General features: G+C 35.1%; 1 pseudogene; it reads right to left on the reverse strand.

Moving 5' to 3' along the window:
• Positions 1-1,107: 1,107 nt before the first annotated feature.
• Positions 1,108-3,034, reverse strand: LOC145054673 (putative polyamine oxidase 5 pseudogene; annotated as a pseudogene).
• Between the last annotated feature and the right edge of the window lie 19,394 nt (positions 3,035-22,428).

Raw genomic sequence — 22,428 nt, forward strand, 5'->3', positions numbered from 1 at the left:
AAGTTTTAGGTTATTTTATAGATTTAAACCAACGGGAATAAGAGGTTCTGCCATTTAAGGACAGTTATGTCCTATATCTTTAAGGACAGTTGAAGGAGAAAGAGGAAGGGATTGATTTTGCATTATTTAGAGGTATCTATAGTATATTGCTGTACCCAATTGGGAAGGGCTCTGTTGATCACTACTACAGGACTAGATGTCCCAATGTATGTCTGCATGTGCATGAAACTTGACCTATCAAAGGGCCATGGGTCCTACACAAACCAATAACACTAAATTTCACTAAAAAGATCAAGGCAATCTCATCACCATAGACATCTCTCCACTTGTCTCTTTACTTGGGACATTTTGCAATTTGCAAAACAGCAAAACAAATCACTAATTTTCTAAAATAAAAAGTACATATCTTTTTCAAGATATGCACATATATATTGCCTTGTGCACGTTCACGTTCTTGCATGTTTATCCTAACAGTAAGTATAAAAAGATCCATAAGCGAAATGCTCATCATATTCCTTGTTTTAGCTAGGACATATTCGTGTTGGTTGTGGAACTAGTTGGTACTGCATACTGTCTTGTATATTATTGCATACGTTCTTGCATGTTTATCCTAACAGTAACTATATAAAGATCCATAAGCAAAATGCTCATCATATTCGTTGTTTTAGTCAGGACATATTCATGTTGGCTGTGGAACTGGTTGGTACTGCATACTGTCTTGTATGTTTGCTCTAACAGTATGGTGTAAGATTTTCTAAATGAGGTCGTATGTTCAATATTTGGGCATTATCTTCCTTGCTTTAGGATATTCATATTGGCTGTGAGACTGGTTGGTAAGGGCGTATACATGACAAAGATGACATTTACTTTTCTTTTTATATACTATTTTTTGTAGATCTATTATCGAGTTATGTTCATGGAGTCGTGAATAGGGACACATAAGAAACGAAAATTCGAAAACCAACCAAGAACGAACCAATTTTTATCCGATCCAAAGCTCTCTTTATAAGCAAATTCACCACTAAAACATGTATTCAATGATAAAGACAATCTCAAAACATCAAAAAGATAGCCCATGAAAGAGCAATAGAAAACTCAAAAAGAAGCTTCTTGAAAATGTCCCCATCTCTCCCTTTCAATCACCAAATATTGAGTATGATACATCATTAGAGAAAAGGGTGTTCCAAAAAAATAACAAAAAACAAAAACCTAATAATCATCTAATAATCCAAACAAACATGATCATACGTCTCATACATCAATACAATTATAATGTTCAAGAAGCCTATTGGCTTCCCGAAGACCACTGAAATAAGCACCATGAGTCGTGGAATAATGAGTTCTATGTGTTGCTTCCCCTGCAAAAAGAATCTGAAGCGGTGAACTACCATTTGTCAATGGCTCCGCAAGTGAATCCATGTCTTTGCTACTTGATCCAACGGCTATAAAACTATATGATCCCATAAACAACGGATCACTCCCCCATCGACTTTTCAAAACCTTATCAAATTTGCAACTTTTGATCGCATTTCCGTTGCATTTTTTAAACGACAAGAAGCTAGAAATGGTTGTGGAGACCTCATCAAGAATCACTTCATCTGGAAGTGCTTCAAGCTTATGTGCTTCATCACCTGCAAACCAAGATAATAACACGCTCGACTTCTCATAAATTGGTGACAAAGAAGAAGTTTTTCTGATCCACCATGGAATTTTAGGGTTCTTCAATTGATCTTCGGATTTATGGAACACCATTTGTAAGAAGGGAAACCGATCAAGATCAGGATCTGGGCTTAGTTTCAAGAAAAGCTTGTTGACGACACCATACCCGAGTCTTGAAATGGCTTCAATCTTGTAACTTGGGAGTGGGGGATTGAATTTGAAAATACCCGAATTGGAATCGGAATCGGAATCCGCGATTCCGGCTTTGAGAACTCCTAATGAAACGGTGACTATAACATGGTCTGCAGACATGGTTGTGCCGTCAAGAAAATGAATCTTTACCGGTCTTGAACCCGAACCGGGATCGGAACCGGAACCGGAATCGGAATCGGAGTCGGAATTGGAACCGCATTCAGGGTGCCACTCGATATCATGAACTTTCTTGCCTAATTGAATAACACCAGATGGTAAAACAGATGCTAATGATTCAATAATGCTCGAATAACCTTTAGCGATGGTGATTTCTTCACCAGGGAACATAACATATTCGCTTTCTGCTATGTAATCAAGATTATGTAAATCATTAGCAGCTGTAAAAGTTCTTTGGGTGTTTTCATGCATTGCGAAAATCGATTTTTCTAATGATTTCCTATTCCAATCCCCACAACCATTCACCTCGTTTCTTGATTTTAGTTTCTGATAAGATTCCAGACCTTTTTCAAGAAAAGACCCGACACTTGTAATCCCACCAAGATTTTCTTCAATTCCATCTGGTACTACTGATTTCTTTTTCCCTTGAGCAAAATCCATTAAACTGAAAAAAAGATTTGAAATCGGGTCAACAAGAGATGGATTTAACACATACCCATTTTCATCAATGGTGATTGGATCATCAAGGAATCCATTCATGCACTCCCATGGTTTCTCTGATTCCAACGAACCGATTTCTTGAGCAATCTTGTGAACTGGGCTGCCTCCAATTCCATGGATCCAAGTAGCTCCCATCTCAATTCTGTCACCACCGAACTCCGAGGTGTTAATCCTTCCTCCAATTCTATTCCCGCCTTCAACAACACAAACCTCAAATGCACCATTTTTTGCACCGGATTTGTACAGCTTGTTTGCAGCTGTCAAACCTGCCATTCCCGCCCCAATTATCACTATTCTTGGCTTCTTTATAACCATTTTGCCTAAAAACTTGTGATAATTTCTGGGTTTTCAAGAAAGAAAGATTTTATTTGCAGAAAAGATTGTGTGTTTGAGCTTATGACACTGTGAACATAGAGAGGGTTTTCTTTTTCTCTTTGTTTTTAGTGAAAAAGAAACAAGAATGAGAGAGGTGATGAGTGATGAGGTTAAGTTTTAAACGAAGAAGAGAACATAAAAATAATACTTCGTGTTGAAGAAGCACCTAATTCTTTTATTTTTGGCGGACCCAAGAATTTCTTTAACAAAAGAATCTTTAGATTTTTTTTAAGTTGTTAATGGTACTTAAATTAAATTAAGTTGTATTTTATTTACATTATTATTGGTTAAAATTAAACATTTTTATGTTTCGTGAAAGGAAATTACAAAAAAAATACTTTAAAATATGTTTTTGAATAAATGTTTTTTATTTGGAACTGGAAGAGGAAATAATCCCTTCAATGACAACCAATATATTTCTGTCTTTTTGAAAGAAACAAAGGCATACTATATTCGAGAAAGAAGAAGATAACAAAAAGTATATGAAAATTTAAATAGTTGCCATAGATTTGATTTCAATTATCGAAAGAAAGCTAGGGCTATGTTTTTTTTTGTTTGGACATTGCTACTATGATGTATGGCCAGATTAACACACAGTTTCAATGAAATCTTGACATATGAATACAACAAAACACTCATAGTTACTATAAGATCCCGACATATGCATCATTGTTTCTTTTACAGTTTGTTACACAATAAATTAGACTTTTTTAAGGTTGATTGACTGGTATAGCAACTAACTGTTTCTTTTTATTTTTGATGATGTAGGCAATGGAAATTGAGTAAATTAATTCATTTTACACAATAAATTAGATTTTATTTTATTTTATTATTATTATTTTTTAAAGAAATTGACCATTTCTTATATTTTTGCAAAATAACCACATAGTGTGGAATGAAGCATTTCAGGACATGTTTTTAAATCGGCACTGACTCTGCTAAATATAGATACCTCTTCGTGAGATTTGACAATATTATTAATCAATTCCATAATGGGTATTGTTTTACCCATGCCGGCTGAAATAACCACACTTTCGTATTTGACAATTGTTACTCCAAAACATGCTACATGTATATTTATAAAAACAATATTTTACATTGATAAAGTGATTACAAACGACTGGATACTAACCGACTATTACAAAGTGTTATATATTACACAACTACCCAGAATACTATACTTTTATACATACAAAATCCCTAAATACAAAAGTAATATTACAACTATTCTAAACCTTCCAATAGTATATGACTATACTGGTTACTTATCTCCTGCAAATTTGTTAAACATTGAGAGGGTAAGCGGTGACGCATAATGAGTTCAATAATAGATACAATATAATGTTATGCCATATATATAGTTCAATATGGCAGAAGCAAAGATGAACAAGGAACAACAAAGATATATGTGAATCATGTAACAAAATTTCCATATCAACCATTTATTAGATTCAAAGATACACAATTAATGAGACATAACAATTTCCATACTTGATATACATCAATAAAGCTTTGGCCCAATTGGCACAGAAGATGTACAACTTCGGATTAACATTTTGGTAAATTTCAGGCTTATAGCCCTATCTAACCTTCTGCCAATATCATCGAATAGAAATCACCCTCTTACGGAGACATGTTCTACATGGTCAGAGGCTACATACCAATACCTATGTGAATCTAAGTCATTTCACTGATCACATGGTCAAAGGTATTACTTTGCTATTAAAAATAGCGAATAAAAATAACACGGAAAAATGACACCGAATAATAACACTGAAAAGCATATAACACAAATAACACATAACATACAATTGTTCCTATATATCAAACTCACCTTGAAATAACCGGGGGTTAAAATAGTAATTTGAGCAGTATTTCGGCTCCAAATATGAATTTATTCGTTGAAAACCTAGAGATTTATTGAAAAATCGGGTTCTGCAAAGGTAGAGCTTCAAACCGAAAAGATAAATTTCTCGGGCTTCACGGGCACTTCGGGGCGTGTTTTGGGTGTTAAAAATGATATCGGGGCTTCGGGGGATGTCAAAATAATAAAAATATTAAAAAGGGGGTGAAAATGGCTAATTTCCCATTTTACTCGGGAGGGTTCGCAACCCTCCTATTTATAGGGTGAGATCCGAAGTCATCGACCGAGAGGGGTGAGTCAGCGAGGGCATGTGGCAGCAGGAGGCGAAGGCACGCGATGCGCATGCAAATGGCCACATGTGCGAGGTTCAAACGTGACACGGAGCGAGGCGCGTCGGACACTGGTTGGCTGCGACTTCGTTCAAATCTGGAAGCGGCACGCGTCGACTGGTCGGACACGAGGCTGATCGTGAGAGCGGTGATGTGGCCGACACTATTCATGCGAAAATTCTCGAAAATTGTGCCCCAATCTTCTAAAATCCATAACTTTCTCATACGGGCTCTGTTTTTGACGTTCTTTATATTCACGCGTAGGCGGGAATATAATCTACAACTTTTGTTTAGATTTCGTCGACTAATTTTGACTTTAATTTTAATATTATTATTTTTAACAGACCGGGACAGGAAAATCCGTTAAAAATTCATAACTTCTTCATTCGACGTCCGTTTTCGTCAGACTTTTTACCGTTGTACTACTTTTAACGAGACATTCGATTCTCATTTAGGTTGTTTTGGCTAAATATCGTTCGATCTTTATTTCGAGTTTTTAGCTGTCTAACGCTATTCCGAAACTTAGTATATGATAACTTCCTCATATGAAGTTAGATTTTGGCGTTCTTATCGAACTTCTCGGTTTAACAAATACTATGAGTTTCATTTAGATCATTAAGGCTAAAAAGTAGTTTATCAAAAAATCACTTTTTACGTCATTCGGCACCATGCCAGTTTTGTTGCGGATCTTCGATTGGTCATAATTTCTTCGTTATAACTCGGATTTCGATGAGGTTTTCGCCTACATGTTTATAATGAGATTATCTACAAATTTGAATAATAAAATTTTACTTATTTCAAATTTTATATTTTCTCTAAATTTCACTATTTGACTTTTAATTGGAATCTTATAAGACTTCAAATATTTTTTGAGTGATTGAAAACATAGTTTTACTTCATTTCTAGTAAAAACTATCCGTTAGAACTCAACACTCGATTTCATATAATATTTCATAATATTATTCACTTTTATAATTTACAATACACGATTTCAAAACGTGTATGTTACAAATACCTCCTCCTTTTGAGGATTTCGTCCCCGAAATCATAACGATTAAAATAAATGAGGATATTCCACTTTTATCTCATTCTTATTTTTTTCCCAAGTGTAATTTGGGTCTCGATTGTGTTTCCACTTGACAAGCACTAATTCCACTTCTTCATTACGTAAATTAGTCATTCTTTCACTTACGATCTCTTCTACATATCTTAACTTATTATCCGGTTTTACCTCAGATAATGAAACCGTTTCATCATATATGCTTAAGCATTTGCATAGATAACTCACTTAAAACACAACATGAATACCTACCAAATCTTCAGGCAATTCCAAGTGGTATGCTTGTTTATTAATTTTCTGGATGATTTGGAAAGGTCCAACAAATTTAGGACTTAGTTTTCCTTTCTTTGTAAATCATACAGTTCCTTTCCATGTGGATACCTTCAGTATTACAAATTCACTCACCTGGAATTCTATAGGTCATCTTCTCTTTTCTGCATAGAACTTTTGTCGATCCTGGGCAACTTTCATTCTTTCTCATACAAATTGAATCTTATCAGTGGTATCTTGAATCAATCCAGGGCCTCCAAGGATCTTTTGTCCTATATCTCGCCAACATAATGGCATACGACATTTACGACCATATAATGCTTCATATGGTGGCGTTTTGATTGAAGCGTGGTAACTGTTATTATACGAAAATTCTACAAGAACAAGTACTTGTCCCAATTACCACCGAATTCCAAGACACATGCACGAAGCATATCTTCTACTGTTTGGATCGTTCTCTCCGTTTGACTATCTGTCTGGAGATGATAAGTTGTGCTTGAGAGCAACTCGAGATCCTAATTCACGTTTCATACTCGCCCAACAGTGAGAAGTGAAGCGATTATCACGATCGGAAATAATCTTTAGTGGCACTCCATGTCTCGCGATGATTTTGTCTAAGTAAACTTGTGCGTATTTCTCCATTAGAACTGTTGTATGTATGGCGAGAAAATATGCACTCTTAGTCAGCTGGTCCACAATTACCCAAATGCTATGATTCTATATAGCAGTCTTTGGCAATTAGAGTAGAACCAGGCATAAGGTGAATTCGGAATTCTACTTGCCTATTCGGGGTAGTCCAGGTAATTCGTCGGGAAGATCATCAAGATTTACATTAATAATGGAAACATCATTTACAATTTTCTTCCCCTCTCTTGAGATATCAACTACATTATCTTAATAAGTAGAATATCCCTTCGATATAAATTTACGAGTTTTTAAGAAGAAAGTTATTATTTTTGACGTAGACATAAACATAATCTTCTTCTTCGATAGGGATGTATATTATCTCTTCGTAGCACAAGAGTTTTGCGTGGTTCTTTGACAACCAATCCATGCTGAGAATAATATCAAAGTTGGGCAAGGAGATAGGAATTAGGTTAGCAAGAAGATTATAACCTTCAATTCCTATGACACTATCCCTATAGACTTTATCAGCAAGTAATGATATACTTCCTATGTTATCTATATGAAATGATTGGACAATTGCGTAACAAGCAATTTGAAAAGAATGTGCGAATTTATAAGGCACGGAAGAATCTGAGGCATCGAAATCAAATAAGATGTGAGTGGATCTAGAGTTTACAAGAAAATTACTAGTCACAACATTCAAGTCCTAACTTACTTCTTCTGTGGTAATCTAAAATGTACGACATTTAACTTTTGGTTTGCCAAACGATTGTCAAACTCTTCAAACTTCTTAGTTACTAGTGGTGCTCAAACCTGCACCCGCTCATCATTCTCTATTGGACCTTCGATCCTAATATTTGAGTTAAAACTCAATTCTCATTGCATACTCCTGCTCCTTCTTGGTTTATAGACTAAACCCAAGATAAGGTCTTTACTTTTGCTACAACAACAACTCGAATGGTCATATTCTAATGACCTTTGATTTTATAACACACAAAATACATAACGAACCAAACTCTTGTATTAGAATCAGATCAAATAAATCGAGCTGATAGAATAGAGAAAACAAAAAGAGTTTGATCAACACGTGGATGCTTTGAAACTGAAAGAATAGCACCACGTATCTCTAATTCGTGCTTTCGGACATACACATCAATTTTGTCAAATGAAAGAATATTTCGATTGATTACGAAATCACGGATTTCATATTGTAATCCTTCCATGAATAACTAAATTCTTCATCGCCTTCATAACAGGTAACATCTCTAGTTAATGGTTGCTCAATTGTTTAATGAAGATCGTTATATTTCTATCGACCATCTCCCTCTTGACTGAAGTTTCGTCATTACTCAATACATAGCTTTCTAAACCAATCAACTTTATCTTTGTAGATTTATATTAATTGGACTCCACTCTTTATGACATTAAGATTTGAACGGTAATTATCTTCTTAGTCATTACCGAAACGAAGGTAATGACACACATGAATAAAACGGAATCATTTACTAGCTTCTTGGTAACCTTGTGACTTTCCCTGAAACAAGCGTGAGTAATGTGCTTCCGATAGTATAGACCTCTACTACCATTCAGACCTACTCATACTCGTCTCAAGTATTGTCTCGCAGTTTTCCAAGTCACCATTCAAAATCATAAAACAACTTATCACACATGAATGTGTTCAAACAAATACATACAACAATATCTCCTATACTCAACTAGGGTTTTCGCGTTTCTATCAAACATATCTTGGATTACTTATACTCGCCTTCTAAAATTCTTCTCACGCATATGCTCGATCTAGCATATTCTAATACTTTTTCATAGGTCGATAGAATTTTACTTCCAATTCTTCATATAAATTCTTTCTTGGGTAGTGTCTACTCTGCTAGACATACTACACCCAAAATTTACTCTAGCAGTGTAGAGACAAACGATTTTCAACTACTTCCCTCATTTTCTAACTTATGTAATTCACCATGCACATTTGTTCATTTCATTATCCTTCCATGACATCGTTATTCTTGTATCTGAGTAAGTGTTCTTCTTATGGTTGTATCTTTTAAGTCTACTTCATAGGAGTCTATCCTAAGAAGTTTGCATTATAGCTGCATCTCAGCAAGCTCTACTAGCTTCAACTTGGTTCTCTATCATTCCTAACTACAACATTCCTTCTCATACAATACTATGGGTGTATTGTTTCTTCAACTAAGCATTCTACCTTACTTAAACAATTAAGTTACTTAACCTTTTATTACTAAATGATTTAATTCACCATCCTAATCATGTATGTTAAAGTCGGCTTAACACACAATGGAACTTCCATAAGGATGTGATAGAAGTCAATCATCACTCAGTATTATTAAATACTAAGTCTGAGCATCTTATATAATATTACTACTTGAACTACATACTACATCACAAAGTCTTGGCCTATTGAGTCTGAAAAGTTTCATTAGACTTTCCTTTGATCTTCATTTAATTCTTCTAAATCTTGTACCATATTAATTTCAATACTGTCGAAGTATTTATCACCATCTTCAATTCTTCCGACTCTATAAACAATCACTGCTTCAACCTGGATAACGGTGGAACAACTTCATGGATTTGTACCAACACATTTATCTCGCCCAAATGTGTTTCAAACGCACATCATTCTTCTAAAGATGTTATTATTTCATCAAATTTCTACTTTGAATGTACAACACCACTCTATTTGTATTAATACACTATTTACGATTTCACTTGGTAAATATTATTTTACGATATCCCTCGATCGTTTATCTACAAACTTATCGATGTCGATTATTATAAGTCTCTTTATCACTTTGAAAAGTTTCATGTAAATTCTAATACAGAAATTCTTAGAGTTCTAAACATAAAAATCTTCTCTTCTAAACCTAGGTCGGAAATAGACCTTAAACTTTCTCAAATAATAGCAATTATAGATAAGCATTCTAAGTCATGCTATATTCATTTATCATTTAGCACATATTAGAATATAAGGCATATCTCCTCTTAATATTCTAGTGCTTGTCTCCATTTAGGTATTCAACCTAAAATATACTAGATACATATCGTATCATCTTCATATAACAATTCATGTTTAAGTCTAGAAATTCTTAAAATTCCTAGTTCACTTGAAATAATTCTCTGAAAATTTTGAAGTAACTTAATATCTAAGAATACTAGGGTTTATCACTACCCAATACCCCACTTAAGTATTTCCTATGGTTTGTATCCATATAATTATTATGAATCCAGTTCATATATTGAACTTCCAACAGTTTAAGTCTAAATACCAATTCGTGGTATTTAGTTCACTTACACTATTGCTCTGATACCATGATTGAAAGACCCACACTTTTGTACTTGACAATTGCTACTCCAAAACATGCTACATGCATATTCATAAAAAACAATATTTTACATTGATAAAGTGATTACAAAAGACTGAATACAAACCGACTATTACAAAGTGTTATATATTACACAACTACCCAGGATACTATACTTTTATACATACAAAATCCCTAAATACAAAAGTAATATTAAACCTATTCTAAACCTTCCAACAGTATATGACTATACTGGTTACTTATCTCCTGCAAACATGTGGCGCGCATGCGAAAGGGCCACCTGTGCGAGGTTCGGACGTCACACGGAGCGAGGCGCGTCAGACGCCGGTTGGCTACGAATTTCGGTTGAATCCGGAAGCGACACGCGTCAACTGGTCGGACACGAGGCTGACCATGAGAGCGGTGATGTGGCCGGCACTATTCATGCGAAAAATCTCGAAAATTGTGCCCCAATCTTCTAAAATCCATAAATTTCTCATACGGGCTCTGTTTTTGACGTTCTTTATATTCACACGTAGGCGGGAATATAATCTACAACTTTTGTTTAGATTTCGTCGACTAATTTTAATATTATTATTTTTAACAAACCGGGACAGGAAAATCCGTTAAAAATTCATAACTTCTTCATCTGACGTCCGTTTTCGTTAGACTTTTTACCGTTGTACTAATTTTAACGAGACCTTCAGTTCTCATTTAGGTTGTTTCGGATAAATATCGTTCGATCTTTATTTCGAGTTTTTAGCTGTCTACCGCTATTCCGAAACTTAGAATATTATAAGTTTCTCATACGAAGTCAGATTTTGGTTTTTTTTTATCGAATTTCTCGGTTTAAAGAATACTACGACTTTCATTTAGATCACTAAGGCTAAAAAGTAGTTTATCAAAAACTCACTTTTTACGTCATTCGACACCATGCCGGTTTTGTTGCGGATCTTCGATTGGTCATAATTTCTTCATTATAACTCGGATTTCGATGAGGTTTTTGCCTACATGTTTATAATGAGATTATCTACAACTTTGAATAATAAAATTTTACTTATTTCAAATTTTATATTTTCGCTAAATTTCACTATTTGGCTTTTAATTGGAATCTCATAAGACTTCCAATATTTTCTGAGTGATTCTAAACGTAGTTTTACTTAATTTCTAGTAAAAACTATCCGTTAGAACTCAACACTCAATTTCACATAATATTTCATAATATTATTCACTTTTATAATTTACAATACACGATTTCAAAACGTGTATGTTACACCAGCTCCCCTGCATAGTCCGATTTTTCATATACGGCGATAAGGAACTAAAAGATCTACTACTTTAATTTTGGTTTCAAAAATAGATAATTTTGTATCTAATGTATAATGGCAGTTGCAAATCTATGAACATGAAATGTTGTACTAGTATCTACATGACCTAAATTATCAACGGGCTCACAAGCACATTGAAAAGTCGTCCGAGAGTCGCTCTACCGACCGGAACACTTAATGGAGCACTTGTATCAATTGTGCCCATCCCTTTAGTTAGACCATCTGTAGCACTCATAGTTATAGCCCTAACTCAATTGTTTCCTAATAACTCATCTACCTCACAAATCACATTACTTGGTTGATCAACAATATCTCGACCCTTAGTTATCAGAACGTTATAAATATTAGACATTTTTCCTGGCGGAAAGGCTACATCTAGTAACAGACCAACGATTTGGGTGATACACCCCAGTGTCTTTTTGTCAAGCGTGGTGACCATAGAACCGAAATTAACCGGCTCGTTAATGTGGTTACCTCTATATATTATTTTAGATAATCAATCCATAATGACATTTGGAACTTAAGCCTTCCTCTCTAGTCGACGTTTCGGAATTGCAGGAAAACACAATTCAGACTTACGTTTTTTTGAGGATGTTACTGGACAGGGAAGAACTCAAGCATGTATGGGTATGTGTCTTTTGTTTATGGATTATTATCTGATGTTCAAAAAAATTTATTGTGATGTTAGTAATTATTATAGAAAATAATTCGTTTGAACTTGATTTTGGTGCTATTTAGGCTTCTTTATGAGTTACAGTAGTTTTAGAACCAATTAGTACAAGAAAAACCCTAGAAAAATTGTTCCGGAATGCTCCAAAATAAGAAGAACTAATCCGAGATCCGTAAAACTAGTTTGTAATAAACAGTTGAATGTGGAATGCAGTCTAGAACATAGGACATTCTAGTCTGTAAAAGTGTCTAAATTGTATTTGTATCATAATGATACATACGAAGGGTTGTCACTACAACCTGAAAATCTAAATTAGGTGGGGGAAATAATGGCTAAGTTTTAGGGTGTCATGTTTTGGTCGGTGAGTCGATGTGCCCATAGGTATCGAATGTCACTCATTACTATGCCATGACTTGTTATGTAATTATGTAATGAACCATCATCGGTTTGCTATCGACATATTTCTATTTCTGAAAGACAACAGCATGATATATTTTTCCCGCTCGTTTATCTTCCACACAGTTTAGACACCACGTGTTTCCTTTTGTATTGGCTTCATACTCGGTGAAAGTTGTTGAATTACAACATGTATTTAATACCTCCTTTAATGATTGATATGGTGAAGATGCAATCAGAGTGTCCTTGTTGTATATGTTACATAAGAAATTTTTTAGATACCCTAGACAGCCAGTGCAGGACAAATACCTTGCACTGGTAACAAATTTGGAGCAATTCAACAAGTATCAAGTAATTAACATTAAAAATATGATATAATTTGTATTAAATTTCAATTGGTGAAACATATATACTTAGGGACGAGTAATTGAGGATTACACATATAGATAGTTGTTTGTTGTCTTTGATAAAATCAAGGAGCATCTGAACCCCACCCGCCCAAGAGTCAGCCATAGACCTTCCTATATTGTGAGACTTTATATATGCATTTAAGGTGAAAATATAGGATTTTTATGCAAAGATATTATAACATTATTTAACTTGCTACTTGTTTAACAAATTTATTTTATGTTTCCTCAATATCGGAAGCTCGGTACCCCCATACTGGGTGTGATCCCCCATTTAATTCCTTGGTTGAGGCTTATGCATTTAGGGTCAGCCTATTGTGTGTATGCTTGATGTTATTGTGTTATGCATGTTATATGATCATTTTTATAACTTTCTGTAAGAGAATAACATATTATTAACCTTTATTTATTATTTTGAGCAAAATCCCCCATCGAGACCTTACAACCTACTGAATAGCAGTGTGGTACTTTGTCATGGGTTGATAGGTAGTCATAGATAGACACAACCGATTTACCTTTTTGATTTGTTGATTTTGAGTATGTGTTAAATGATTTTATTTGTTGGTGTAATGTATAAAAGTTACCAAACAAGTTTAGTTCTTTATATTTAACTAGTTACAAATTAGTATAAACATGATTATGGGTTTTTTTAGATCAACAATATCATATTTTTGACTGTCTTTGAATAACATTTACATTAGACATAGATTTAACCTTACTTTTAACACTCGATTTAGTTCTACTTTATGATTCAATTTATTTTGTTTCTTTCGGGAATGGAGCGTTACAATTTCTACTTGTGTGTCCGATCTTTTGGCAACGAATGTATTTTCTTGTCTTGGGCTTTCACCTTATGATGGGATATGGTTAAGGTTTTATGGACGTCCAACTTATCATTTTTCCATCAATGGTGATAATATAACCACGACCTCATCCGGTTGTTCATATTTAGTTGGAACTGACACAAAAAACACGACCTCTCTACACGTTGCTCGATACATTTCCACTTTGAAATACCATTTGAACCATTTATGGAAGTGTTTATATCTCAATATTATGAAAGTAGCTATAACATGAGAACAAGGTATACTAGTCAATTGTCACTTCCCACATGTACACAAATGACCTTGTAAGTGGACTATACTATTTTTCTTTTGGTCAGTCACTTCATATATGTTTGCATCTATCTGGTATATTTGCCAAAATTTTGATTTGTTAATCATCCTAACAATAATATCTTCAACATAACAGGTACCATGTTTTTCACTTTCCAATACAAAAGAATACGAACATATTTTCATGTATAGTGATTTAAAGTAAAAAAAATTGAATGTACTATTTTTCAAATACCTTTGATATTACGCCGTTGACACAACCGTTGTTGCATTGTTGCTCGAAAAAGGTCGATCAATATTAATATTGGTTATTTTCGTGCGTCTCTTGATAATTCTTTGATGGACTTGGCGTTGTTTGATTTCATTATATTATAACAAACCCCAAGGAAGCACTCTCTTTCCCATTTACGGTTACCGATTTTTTCAATCCATGTATCATAACAAGTGGGTGATATTACTTAAATAGCACTTTCCATTTGGGTTACACGTAAGAACAAATATAAGCCGAACTGAAAAGAGAATTAGTTATAGGGACTAGTTTATTAATTAAGTAAATGAATCTAGAGATTTTGGAATGTTCCAGATAAAGGATTTAAATATCAACATAATTGTCGAAGTTAGAAATAATTATTCCGAGCCCTTATAATTATTTGTTAGGGTTTGAATCATTCCCCTATAAATAGAGAGGCCTAAAACTGGAATTAAGAGTTGGAAAACAGCCGAGTTCCAAAGAAATTTGGAGGTTCTCTCCGATCTCATAAGAGCCCTAAAGCAAATTATCATGCCGCGAAGAAGGAGTATTTTCACCTTGGAGAGTCGATTCCAGATTGTAATGCCCATGTTTATCGTTAGACATAGTTATGAATCTATATGTATGTCGTTCAAAGATTGAATTATTCTATGAATAAACAAAAGCAAATTATATATATATATATATATATATATATATATATATATACATGACAGTCCTTGTATACATACATGACAGTCATGTATATATATATATATATATATATATATATATATATATATATATACATACATGACAGTCCTTGTATAGCTATGTATTGCCGCTCTTTCTACGAACAATCCACATTTTCAGGGGATCATGGAAACCCCAAGATATGATACCTGACCTGTCACCATACGTGTCTCTAAACCTTACGGATTCAAGATCCGTAACAGTGACAGTGGATCGATTTCCCGATGCATTCTTGTCGGAACTCCTCTTGAATAATATTTGTCCCTTTTTAGCAGCTTTTTCTTGTCTATCTCGAATGATCTCTAAAATATGCGGAGCATGAGCAAACTCTTCTGTAAAACGATTCACCACTCGAGAAGTTTGAGCGGTTGGCACAGCTATAAGATGAGCTTGGGAATGAAGATCAATTTTATGCTCATCTGCGGACGTCTTATATTTATTGCCAGAATCTTTTTCAAGCTTCTTCTTGAGGTTAAAGTAGCTGGAGGTCAAGAGATTGAAATGATCCTGAAGCTCAGAAATTTGCTTAGACTTAATTACTTTATCTTCTTGAAGATCAGAAATTTGGATCTTCAAATTCAGATTCTCAGTTAAGAGATCTTCAAAACGTATGCTTAGCTCGATGTTTTTCTGATCTAGCACACCCACTCTTTTCGGGAGCGTCTTCCGAATCCCTACTCTCCGTTGCTGTGTGAGCAACGTCACTGAGATTATCTAGCAAGGAGTTAAGGTTGATGTTTGCCAAAAAGTCATCATTAGTTCCAAAATTGGCAAGAATATCATCTTTGTCAAAACCTGTGAGATTGAGGTCCTCAAATTGGTTTGGCTCAGCAGTGTTCTTAGAAGACCCTTCATTATAGGCTCCTTCTACTTGGACATCTTGTAGGTCATGCTCCTCTGCAACTGACACAACAGGAGCAGCAGTCTCTTCTCCTTCTTGATCCGATACAATGATCACATCTCCTTCTGAGATCACTTTTTCCGATGACGTATGCTTTGAAGAAATCTTGTCTGACGATCCATATGACTCATTGGCTTCGTTCGGTTCAGCAAATCGTCCGAACTTGACCAATGGATACAACCCCTGAAAGACCACCTTCCCCTTGCGGTTTTGCTTGATGATCCCAATAGTGTGGGGGCCTAAAGACTTCATATCGAGTGTATCCCCATCCTTTACCAAATCGGGAAATTGCTTGTTGATGAAAATTTGAACGAACCGAGGGTAGATCAGAAAAGTATCCCGAGTGGTGGCATTAATGTTGACCACAAACTCATCCAAGATAAACCTAGAAAAGTTGAAGCCGATCCCTGCAGCGAGAGAAAAAATAGCGCCAGTGTTTCTTAGGGATATCTCATCAGCACCAGACCTTCTACCGGAGATGCAGCTCACGAATGCGTGGGCTAGAAATCTCCAATAGGACGGTAGAAGTTTCTTCATTGTTGGTTGAGTGTCACTCTCGTATCCCATCTTCCTTAGAATCCTTTGAGCATCTCCAATACCAATCTCTGTGGGAAAGGTCAGAAGGTCTTTAATCAGCAGAGTCTCTCTCACAAAGGTCTCATCAATAACAATCTTGCATCCCTGAATGATCGCATTCACAGTGACAGCTCCATTATCGTCCTTTGTCATCTTGGCAGTCTGCTAGAACACACGAATCATTTTCTGGTAAACAGCAGTGTTCATTGTAATGGCAGAGGCCAAGCAGCATTCTTGCAATCCATGAATCATAGATTTAAAATCCTGATGAGCCACCGGAGGGTCAGCAAGAACCATCGCCAGGTTGTGCATATCTGCGAATTTCAAAGCTGCCGTTTTATCTGCACTAAAATATACCAAGTAAGACAAGAAAGAAAAATGAGCAATTAAAATTTTAAATGATTTAATTTTTTGACCCCAAATTGAATTAATAGATTTTTAAAATGAAATTAGGTCAAAGTCAGAGTTTGCGATCAACATCAGAGTTTGAGGTCAACGTGGGTTTACGGCCGTAAACCCTTAACCGTATGCTAATGACCGCAAAGGGAGTTTATGGCCGCAAACTCTTCACGGCCGTAAGCTTCGACCGTAAACTCCGACGATCCGTTTTTCGTCGATTTCAGGCTTAAAACTCATCAAATCATTGAATGAAATGCATATTCATGGTCGGAAATGAGATACCTTCAAAGTTATCGGAGTGATTTCGCAAAAATCGAAGAATTTTTTTCAAGGAGAGAGAGTATGGGAGAGTTTGCGGCCGGAATCAGGAGAATGAGGAGGATTTCGGCTGTAAACCCCTTTTATACCTAGTTTTCCTTTACCTGATGTCCACACAGTATAAGACAGGATCCAACACAGTCCAATATTTTTCAAAAATTTTAAAAACAAATCTTTTTGAGGATTAATATTAAAACTAAAATTAAAATTAAAATAAAGTAAAATAAAATAAAATTAATTCTCCAAAATTTACAATTAAAAATAATTATTAGATTTTAACAGTTAACAAAATAAAATAAAATTAAAGTTAAAAATAAAAATAAAAATAAAATAAATTAAAATAACTCCAAATAAAATATACAACTTAAAAGTTTAATTACTGAGAATGAATTTGTGACGTTGGGATCAAAGTTGTTGGACAACCTTATTCCACTTGTTGGTACCCTTATTTTCACATCTTCGTCTGATCGATCGATAGTATTGTGGTCCACTTAAACATGAAACATTTGTGACATAATTTTGGACAATTTACCAATAGTATGACATTTTTATCCCTTATTCTTAAGCAAATTTCTTAGGGACCATTTAGCTGACGACAACCAGGGATATTGTTGTCCACCTAAATTGAGCAGCGAGATCTACAGACAATATGTATGTGTTCAATTTTAATTGTACTAGAACGTGTTTCCTGCTTCCTGATACGCCCCAGCCATCAAGGACTTCCAGAATACTCCTTACACACCGGTGAGCAGACAATTATTAAGAGAGAAGATAGATTTAGAATGCATATGCTGTACATCCAGGTCGGATCTCTTCCAATCACGCAAAGGATGAAACATATGACTAACTGAGGTTTTTAGAGGGATTGAGAAGAGAATGGTGCATATACTGTGTACCAGGTCGGATTTTGAGTCACGCAAAGGAGACAGTATATGGCTAACAGATAGAAAGAATTGCATAGAAAGAAGATGCAGAGAGACAGAATTGCATATGTTACAGTCTGGGTCGGATCTTTCGATCACGCAAAGGAGGCAACATATGACTAACATACAGAAAGAAAGAAAATAACCTTCTACAGACCTAATTTATCGGAATTCCCTAGTCACCCCATCCAACCGGAATTAAGGACAGAATCCGCACATCGAGGAAAAGTGAATCCACAGTTCTAGATACGGGTTCATTAGTGTGCCCAGTAGAATCCCGTGTATATCTCCCTGCTCAACCTATCTGAGCGTCGTATTGTCAGGCTAAACGGATCTAACTAGGTCAATGTTTGTCAAGTCCTTAAATTATTCAGGTTTTAACTCTTCCTAGTCAAGTCCAATTAAAATCTTTCGTGCCTACCAGCGCATCGAACACAGAGCTCAGACAATTCAACTTAGGTACGTTACGCAAATTCAGATTGCCCGTTATCACTTGCTAATTTCATTTCCCGTCACAACATCTACAAACAAGACTATCAGCAATATTTTTAATTTTCTGGATTTTTATATTGTTTTTGGATTTTTGAAATTTTTATTGTTTTTGGATTTTTGATTTTTTCTCCCCCTAAATTTGTGCATGGGTGAGAATAAAAGTAAAAGAAAATAAAATGCACAAATTTAAATTAGTCTACCTATAGAAACAAAAACAAATTTAAAAATTAAAAATTAAGAAAAGAAAAAAATAGAAAAAAAACTTAATCCTCAAAACGAATCATTTTCAGAAATCCCACAAGCACATCAAAACGAGCTTTGTTAAAGGGCTTAGTGAACAGATCCGCCACATTATTAGCAGTGGGAACCTGTTCCAGCCAGATTAGCGAACGTTTATAATAGTCTCTGATAAAATGAATTTTAGTATCGTTGTGCTTGGTTTTAGAATGTTGGACTGGATTTTTGGCAATTTGAATTGAGGCCTCATTATCACAGTAGATGGGGGTTTCTAAGTAATTCAAACCGTAGTCCAATAGCTGATGTTGGATCCAAATAACTTGAGAGCAGCAAGCAGATGCAACAACGTATTCTGCCTCCACTGTTGAGGTTGAAACAGTGTGTTGTTTCTTGCACTGCCACGACACTAATCTGTCACTAAGATATTGACACCCTCCCGAAGTAGATTTCATGTCAAGCTCTCAGCCTCCATAATTACGTCAGCAAAAGCATATAAATCAAATTCAGAATTTTTCGGATACTAAAGACCCAATTTTGGGCTACCTTTGATATACCGAAAAATTCTTTTGACAGCAATAAGATGTGAAAGTTTATTATTAGCCTGATAACGTGCGCATTGACAAACTGCAAACATGATGTCAGGTTGGCTTGCAGTAAGATACATCAGCGATCGATCATCGATCTGTAAAGTGTCTGATCTACGGATTCGCCATCAGGATCTAGAGTCAGAAGAGGTCTTTCAGCCATTGGCGTTGATGCAGATTTGGCGTCGTGAAACTCAAACTTCTCAAGAATATCTTCCACATACTTGACTTGATGTAGCAGGATTCCGGTTGAATTTTGTTTGACCTGAAGCCCCAAAAATATGGTCTTTCCCCCAACGAACTCATTTCGAACCCCTTTTTCTTTATTGATACCAATTGTAAGGTCCTGAAACGGATCTTACCGGTGATCAAACAGAAAATACAATCGGTTAGCAATAAAGAACAAGTAGAATAGAGAATCGACAAGCTTGCACACACTTTTATATTAAGAATAACGTCAGGTACAACTTGTGGTTACAGCAGCCATGAACTCTGAGGCATCAACAACTGACAAAAGTCCTAGCACACCTCTATATATACTGGACCTGGGCCGGCCTTGGGTTTACAGTCGTAAACAGGCTTATGGCCGTAAACTCACTGTCGGGCCGTAAACTACATAGAACCTATTACATAGAAAGCCTAGACCAAACCACTAATTGGACCCTTCATCAAGTGAGTGCATATGTACTTTCATCTTACACACAGATATGAAGTATCTAGATAATTACATGCTTATGTGTTTATTATCTGTGCTGAGAATATTATATGTTAGATAAGATATTATGAGATGATGTTTAACTAATCATATAAGTTTTATACACTTATAAATATGTATTGGGTAGTAATAGGTGATGGTATGTAGGAGATGACTAGGAGATGCCCTGACCTTCACTTGTGATGTTATGATGTAGTCATCTACCTAAGTATAGATGGAGACCACTGACTAATCTATACAAGTCATGTGGAAACACCGGAAGTCTCATAAATTGTAGGTGATGAATTATGAGTTCATGTGATGTAGTAACTACGTATTTATGCGATGATACTCAACCCTTATTGGACATGTATTGGGGGAGTAATCCCGAAATAGTATTGTTTATATGATGTAGGCGATGATCCTTAGGAAAAGTCCTTAGCAACAAACATATAAGAAAAATGCGATTTATGGGATGATAGGTAAATGCGATGTAGGAGATGACCCTTCGGATAAATCCTTAGGGAAGAATAAATAAAGAAAATGGGGATGGGTAATCAGGTTAATTGTTTGACTGGAAATATGTGAATAAACAAATCACCTATATTATTGTGGGTTGAAAATCCTATGTGTGACATCCCCCATTTTTTAGAACCATTTAAAACATTTTTTTCTTTACGCTTTTATAAAATTGAGATGCAGAAATTCCCAGCTAAACAAAACATTTAGAGATAACATAAGTTTTTTCATTTTATTAGAAACCTTAAGGATGTCATTATTCATATCCTAACATACAATTGCAACTTAAATACTAAAAGGTCCTCAAACTGCTAGGTACATCTCTTTATTCCACTTAGCATCCTAACTAGACTACTGCAACCTTGGTTCCACTACCTATGATGCATAAAAAATGAGTGGGTCGGGTTTGGGAAAACCTAGTGAGGTACATAGGGTTTTCAAGCCCATAATATTTCAATGATATAATATCATTTATGTAAAACAACGTTACCAGATAATACATATAAAGTCTGAGCTAAGACCAACTACCCAACCCAACTGATCCTCACAGATCCTAAAGAAATGATTGTCTAGAGGAATCACCCAACCCGATGAATCAATTGAGCAACTGTTTCACTACACAACTAGGGGTTTCCTTGGTGGGTGTAAGTTATATAAGGCAACCAATGCTCATATATTTGATAAATATGGTATCCCATTTTATCTACATCCATGGCTTATTAGTCCATGTTAGCAACGTAATTCACTAGACTTCCTAGAATTGTCAAGTATTGTCATTTACTCTAGTCGATGACCCAAACATACTTGTTAGTTGTTTGATCCGGACCCACCATTTCTGGTCATCCACGAAAGAGGAGAAACATTCCGTTCTGATCTTACACACTCTACCCCAGTCATGAGACCTAATCAACATCTAACTTAAATTCAACTAAGTATCCTTTCAAAGTCTTATTCTTAAACCTAAGGCAATACTTATAACTAAAGGCAATAAATTTCCAATACGGTTTCTAATTCAATAGTATTACAACTAGCATAAAACATAGATAATACAGGAAATCATTTAATGTCTCATATTAATAATACTTTTATTTTAGATTATGATCTTGATAGAAACTATGCACTTATTTGACAAAAGTGTATGGTGATTGGTGAATAGGGCAGAGCTTTGCCTTACACCTTTTCCATAAGACCTAAATATACATAACGCTAAGTCTTAGTCTATTATCCAAAGGGTTTAGATTTCTTAATAGTGCCAAAGTATACATCAAAATCTAATCAAGGAATAACCAGATAGGATCATATCGGAGGTAAGGTCCCTTTGGTATACAACATGTACTGTTTGGAAATCCCACTTTAAACACCTCACTAAATCCACCCTAGGCATTACTCCCGTAAGTAGATCAAGCAGTATAAAGACTTGAAATCATTGATAAATCTTACTTAGACGTTCCTAGTAATGACTTATAACTATAATTATAAATTACACGAAAGCAAAGTA

This window comes from Lactuca serriola, chromosome 5 (genome assembly GCF_051521515.1).
Source record: "Lactuca serriola cultivar US96UC23 chromosome 5, Lser_US96UC23_V15, whole genome shotgun sequence".
In the NCBI taxonomy this organism is placed as follows: domain Eukaryota; kingdom Viridiplantae; phylum Streptophyta; class Magnoliopsida; order Asterales; family Asteraceae; genus Lactuca; species Lactuca serriola.